The following is a 6,482-nucleotide window of genomic DNA, read 5'->3' as shown; positions in this document are numbered from 1 at the left end:
CTCGATGCTTTGTTTCCTATTGATGTAGCCATATGCAGAGACTGGCGAACATCACTTTCTTTGAATGGGGTTGCCAATTTCCCCAAAACTACGAGTTTCCTGCAATCTCAGCAAACATTTTTTCACCCAATCTTGATGATACTTTCAGGTAATGATCAGTACACCAATCCCACTTGGCTCACCAAATTTCGTTCTTCTAGGTTAAACCGTTCGTTTGCAGTGACCGTTTTCATTTTCAGCTTTCACTCTGTTATCTCCTATGTGGATACATGTAGTTGGAACTCTAAATCAAACACGTTTTGTGCTAGCTCTTTGAAACTATGCAAAATAAATTAGTTCCAAGTTTTACCTCTATGGTTTGTTTCCTATTGATATAGCCCCAAGCAGAGACTGAGGAAAATCACTTTCATTGAAAGGGGTTGCCAAGCTTCCTAAATACTACGAGTTTCCTGAAATCTCAGCATACATTTTTTCACCCAGTCTTGATGATACTTTCAGGTAATGATCAGTACACCAATCCCACTGGGCTCACCAAATTTCGTTCTTCTAGATTAAACCGTTCCTTTGCAGTGACCGCTTTCACTTTCAGGTTTCACTCTGTTTTCTCCTATATGGATACATGTAGTTGGAACTCTAAATCAAACACGGTTTCTGCTAGCACTTTGAAACTATGCACAATAAAGTAGTTCCAAGTTTTATCACAACAGTTTGTTTCCTATTGATGTAGCCCTATGCAGAGATTGTCGAACATCACTTTCATTGAAAGAGGTTGCCAATTTCCCTAAAACTACGAGTTTTCTTAAATATCAGCAAACATTTTTTCACCCAATCATGAGGATACTTTCAGGTAAGGATTAGTATACCAATGCCACTTGGCTCAACAAATTTCGTTCTTCTACGTTAAACCGTTCGTTTCCAGTGACCGTTTCCATTTTTAGGTTTCACTTTCTTTTCTCCTATATGGATACATGTAGTTGGAACTCTAAATCAAACACGGTTTGTGCTACCTCTATGAAAATATGCACAAGAAATTAGTTCCAAGTTGTACCTCTATGGTTTGTATCCTATTGATATAGCCCCAAGCAGAGACTGAGGAAAATCATTTTCATTGAAAGGGGTTGCCAATTTCCCCAAAACTACGAGTTTCCTGAAACCTCAGCAAACATTTTTTCACCCAATCTTGATGATACTTTCAGGTAATGATCACTACACCAATCCCACTTGGCTCACCAAATTTCGTTCTTCTAGGTTAAACCGTTCGTTTTTAGTGACCGTTTTCATTTTCAGGTTTCACTCTGTTTTCTCCTATATGGATACATGTAGTTGGAACTCTAAATCAAACACGGTTTGTGCTAGCTCTTTGAAACTATGGACAATAAAGTAGTTGCAAGTTCTATCTCTATGGTTTGTTTCCTATTGATATAGCCCTATGCAGAGACTGGCGAACATCACTTTCAGAGAAAGTGGTTGCCAATTTCCCCAAAACTACGAGTTTCCTGAAATCTCAGCAAACATTTCTTCACCCAATCTTGATGATACTTTCAGATAATGATCAGTACACCACTCCAAATTGGCTCTCCAAATTTCGTTCTTCTAGGTTAAACCGTTCGTTTGCAGTGACCCTTTTCATTTTCAGGTTTCACTCTGTTTTCTCCTATATGGATACATGTAGTTGGAACTCTAAATCAAACACGGTTTGTGCTAGCTCTTTGAAACTATGCACAATAAAGTAGTTCCAAGTTTTAACTCTTTTGTTTGTTTCCTATTGATATAGCCCAAGCAAAGACTGAGGAAAATCACTTTCATTTAAAGGGGTTGCCAAGCTTTCTCAAAACTACGAGTTTCCTGAAATCTCAGTAAACATTTGTTAACCCAATCTTGATGATACTTTCAGGTAATGATCAGTACACCAATCCCACTTGGCTCACCAAATTTCGTTCTTCTAGGTTCAACCTATCGTTTGCAGTGACCGTTTTCATTTTCAGGTTTCACTCTGTTTTCTCCTATATGGATACATGTATTTAGAACTGTAAATCAAACACGGTTTCTGTTAGCTCTTTGAAACTATGCACAATAAAGTAGTTCCAAGTTTTACCTCTATGATTTGTTTCCTATTGATATAGCCACAAGCAAAGACTGAGGAAAATCTCTTTCATTTAAAGGGCTTGCCAAGCTTCCTCAAAACTACGAGTTTCCTGAAATCTCAGCAAACATTTTTTCACCCAATCTTGATGATACTTTCAGGTAATGATCAGTACACCAATGCCACTTTGCTCTCTAAATTTCGTTGTTCTAGGTTAAACCATTCGTTTGCAGTGACCGTTTTCATTTTCAGGTTTCACTCTGTTTTCTCCTTTATGGATACATGTAGTTGGAACTCTAAATCAAACATGGTTTGTGCTAGCTCTTTGAAACTATGCACAATAATGCAGTTCCACGTTCTAACTCTACGTTTTTTTTTCCTATTGATGTAGCCCTATGCAGAGACTGGCGAACATCACTTTCATTGAAAGGGGTTGCCAATTTCCCCAAAACTACGAGTTTCCTGAAATCTCAGCAAATATTTCTTTACCCAATCTTGATGATACTTTCAGGTAATGATCAGTACACCAATCCCACTTGGCTCACCAAATTTCGTTCTTTTAGGTTAAACTGTTCGTTTGCAGTGACCGTTTTCATTTGCAGGTTTCACTCTCTTTTCTCCTATATGGATACATGTAGTTGGAACTCTAAATCAAACACGGTTTGTGCTAGCACTTTGAAATTATGCACAATAAATTAGTTCCAAGTTCTATCTCTACGGTTTGTTTCCTATTGATGTAGTCCTATGCAGAGACTGGTGAACATCACTTTCATTGAAAGGGGTTGCCAATTTCCCCAAAAATACGAGTATCCTGAAATGTCAGCAAATATTTCTTTACCCACTCTTGATGATACTTTCAGGTAATGATCAGTACACGAATCCCACTTGGCTCACCAAATTTCGTTCTTCTAGTTTAAACAGTTCGTTTGCAGTGACGATTTTCATTTTTAGGTTTCACTCTGTTTTCTACTTTATGGATAAATGTATTTGGAACTCTAAATCAAACACGGTTTGTGCTAGCTTTTTGAAACTATGCACAATAACGTAGTTCCAAGTTCTATCTCTATGGTTTGTTTCCTATTGATGTAGCCCTATGCAGAGACTGGTGAACATCACTTTCATTGAAAGGGGTTGCCAATTTCCCCAAAACGACGAGTTTCCTGAAATGTCAGCAAACATTTTTTCAACCAATCATGATGATACTTTCAGGTAATCATCCGTACACCTATCCCACTTGGCTCACCAAATTTCGTTCTTCTAGGTTAAACCGTTCGTTTGCAGTGACAGTATTCATTTTCAGTTTGCACTGTTTTCTCCTATATGGATACATGTATTTGGAACTCTACATCAAAAACGGTTTGTGCTTGCTGTTTGAAACTATGCACAATAAAGTAGTTCCAAGTTCTATCACTATTGTTTGTTTTTTATTGATATAGAACCAAGCAGAGACTGAGGAAAATCCCTTTCATTGAAAGGGGTTGCCAAGCTTCCTCAAAACTACGAGTTTCCTGAAATCTCAGCAAACATTTTTTCACCCAATGTTGATGATACTTTCAGGTAAAGATCAGTACACCCATCCCACTTGGATCACCAAATTTCGTTCTTGTAGGTTAAACCGTTCGTTTGCAGTGACCGTTTTGATTCTCAGGTTTCACTCTGTTTTCTCCTATATGGATACATGTAGTTGGAACTCTAAATCAAACACGGTTTGTGCTTGCTCTTTGAAACTTTGCACAATAATGTAGTTCCCAGTTCAATCACTACGGTTTGTTTCCTATTGATATAGCCCCAATCAGAGAGTGAGAAAAATCACTTTAATTGAAAGGGTTTGCCAAGCTTCCTCACAACTAGGTGTTTCCTGAAATCTCAGCAAACATTTTTTCACCCAATCTTGATGGTACTTTCAGGTAATGATCAGTACACCAATCCCACTTGGCTCACAAATTTGGTTGTTCTAGGTTAATCCTTTCTTTTACAGTGACCGTTTTCATTTTCAGGTTTCACTCTGTTTTCTACTATATGGATACATGTAATTGGAACTCTAAATCAAACAAGGTTTGTGCTAAGTCTTTGAAACTATGCACAATAAAGTAGTTCCAAGTCTATCTCGATGGTTTGTTTCCTATTGATGTAGCCCTATGCAGAGACTGGCAAACATCAATTCATTGAAAGTGGTTGCCAATTTTCCCAAAACTACGAGTTTCCTGAAATCTCACAAACATTTTTTCATCCAAACTTGATGATACTTTCAGGTAATGATCAGTACACCAATCCCACTTGGCTCAACAAATTTCATTCTTCTAGGTTAATCCGTTCGTTTGCACTGATCGTTTACATTTTCAGGTTTCACTCTGTTTTCCTTATATGGATACATGTATTTGGAACTCTAAATCAAACACGGTTTGTGCCAACTCTTTGAAACTATGCACAATAAATTAGTTCCAAGTTTTACCTCTATGGTTTGTCTCCTATTGATATAGCCCCAAGCAGAGACTGAGGAAAATGACTTTCATTGAAACGGGTTGCCAAGCTTCCTCAAAACTACGAGTTTCTGAAATCTCAGCAAACATTTTTTAACCCAATCTTGATGATACTTTCAGGTAATGATCAGTACACCAATCCCAGTTGGCTCACCAAATTTCGTTCTTGTAGCTTAAACAGTTCGTTTGCAGTGACCGTTTTCATTTTCAGGTTTCACTCTGTTTTCTCCTCTATGGATACATGCAGTTGGAACTCTAAATCAAACACGGATTGTGCAAGCTCTTTGAAACTATGCACAATAAATTAGTTCAAACTTTTACCTCTATGGTTTTCTCCTATTGCTATAGCCCCAAGCAGACTGAGGAAAATCACTTTCATTGAATGCGGTTGCCAAGGTTAATCAAAACTTTGAGTTTCCTGAAATCTCAGCAAACATTTTTTCACCCAATCTTGATGATACTTTCAGGTAATGATCAGTACACCAATCCCACTTGGTTCACCACATTTCGTTCTTGTAGGTTAAACCGTTCGTTTGCACTGGCCGTTTACATTTTCAGGTTTCACTCTGTTTTCCCTATATGGATACATGTATTTGGAACTCTAAATCAAACACGGTGTGTGCTAGCTCTTTGAAATTATGCACAATAAAGTAGTTCGAAGTTCTAACACTACGGTTTGTTTCCTATTGATATAGCCCCAAGCAGAACTGCGGAAAATCACTTTCATTGAAAGGGTTTGCAAGCTTCCTCAAAACTACGAGTTTTCAGAAATCTCAGCAAACATTTTTTCACCCAATCTTGATGATACTTCCAGGTAATGATCAGTACACCAATCCCACTTGGCTCACCAAATTTCGTTCCTCTAGGTTAAACCATTCGTTTGCAGTGACCGTTTTCATTTTCAGATTTCAATCTGTTTTCTCCTATATGGATACATGTATTTGGAATTCTAAATCAAACACGGTTTGTGCTAGCTCTTTGAAACTATACACAATAAAGTAGTTCCAAGTTTTATGTCTATGGTTTGTTTCCCGATGATATAGCCCCAAGCAAAGACTGAGGAAAATCACTTTCATTGAAGGGGTGCCAATTTCCTTAAATCTATGAGTTTCCTGAAATCTCAGCAAACATTTATTCACCCAATCTTGATGATACTTTCAGGTAATCATCAGTACACCAATCCCACTTGGCTCACCAAATTTCGTTCTTCTAGGTAAACCGTTCATTTGCAGTGACCGTTTTCATTTTTAAGTTTCACTTTGTTTTCTCCTCTATGGATACATGTAGTTGGAACTCTAAATCAAACACGGTTTGTGCTACCTCTTTGAAACTATGCGCAATAAAGTAGTTCCAAGTTCTATCTCTAAGGTTTGTATCCTATTGATATAGCCCCAAGCAGAGACTGAGAAAAATCACTTTCATTAAAAGGGGTTGCCAAGCTTCCTCAAAACTACGAGTTTCCTGAAATCTCAGCAAACATTTTTTCACCCAATCTTGATGATACTTTCAGGTAATTATCAGTACACCAATCCCACTTGGCACACCAAATTTCGTTCTTCTAGGTTCAACCGTTCGTTTGCAGTGACCGTTTTCATTTTTAGGTTTCACTCGGTTTTCTCCTATATGGATACATGTAGTTGGAACTCTAAATCAAACACGGTTTGTGCTAGCTCTTGGAAATTATGCCCAATAAATTATTTCCAAGTTTTATCTCTATGGTTTGTTTCCTATTGATATAGCCCCAAGCAGAGACTGAGGAAAATCACTTTCATTGAAAGGGGTTGCTAAGCTTCCTCAAAACTACGAGTTTCCTGAAATCTCAGCAAACATTTTTTCACCCAGTCTTGATGATACTTTCAGGTAATGATCAGTACACCAATCCCACTTGGCTCACCAAATTTCCTTATTCTAGGTTAAAC

The sequence above is a fragment of the Urocitellus parryii genome, chromosome 5, assembly GCF_045843805.1.
Source record: "Urocitellus parryii isolate mUroPar1 chromosome 5, mUroPar1.hap1, whole genome shotgun sequence".
In the NCBI taxonomy this organism is placed as follows: domain Eukaryota; kingdom Metazoa; phylum Chordata; class Mammalia; order Rodentia; family Sciuridae; genus Urocitellus; species Urocitellus parryii.
This window is presented reverse-complemented; position numbering follows the sequence as displayed.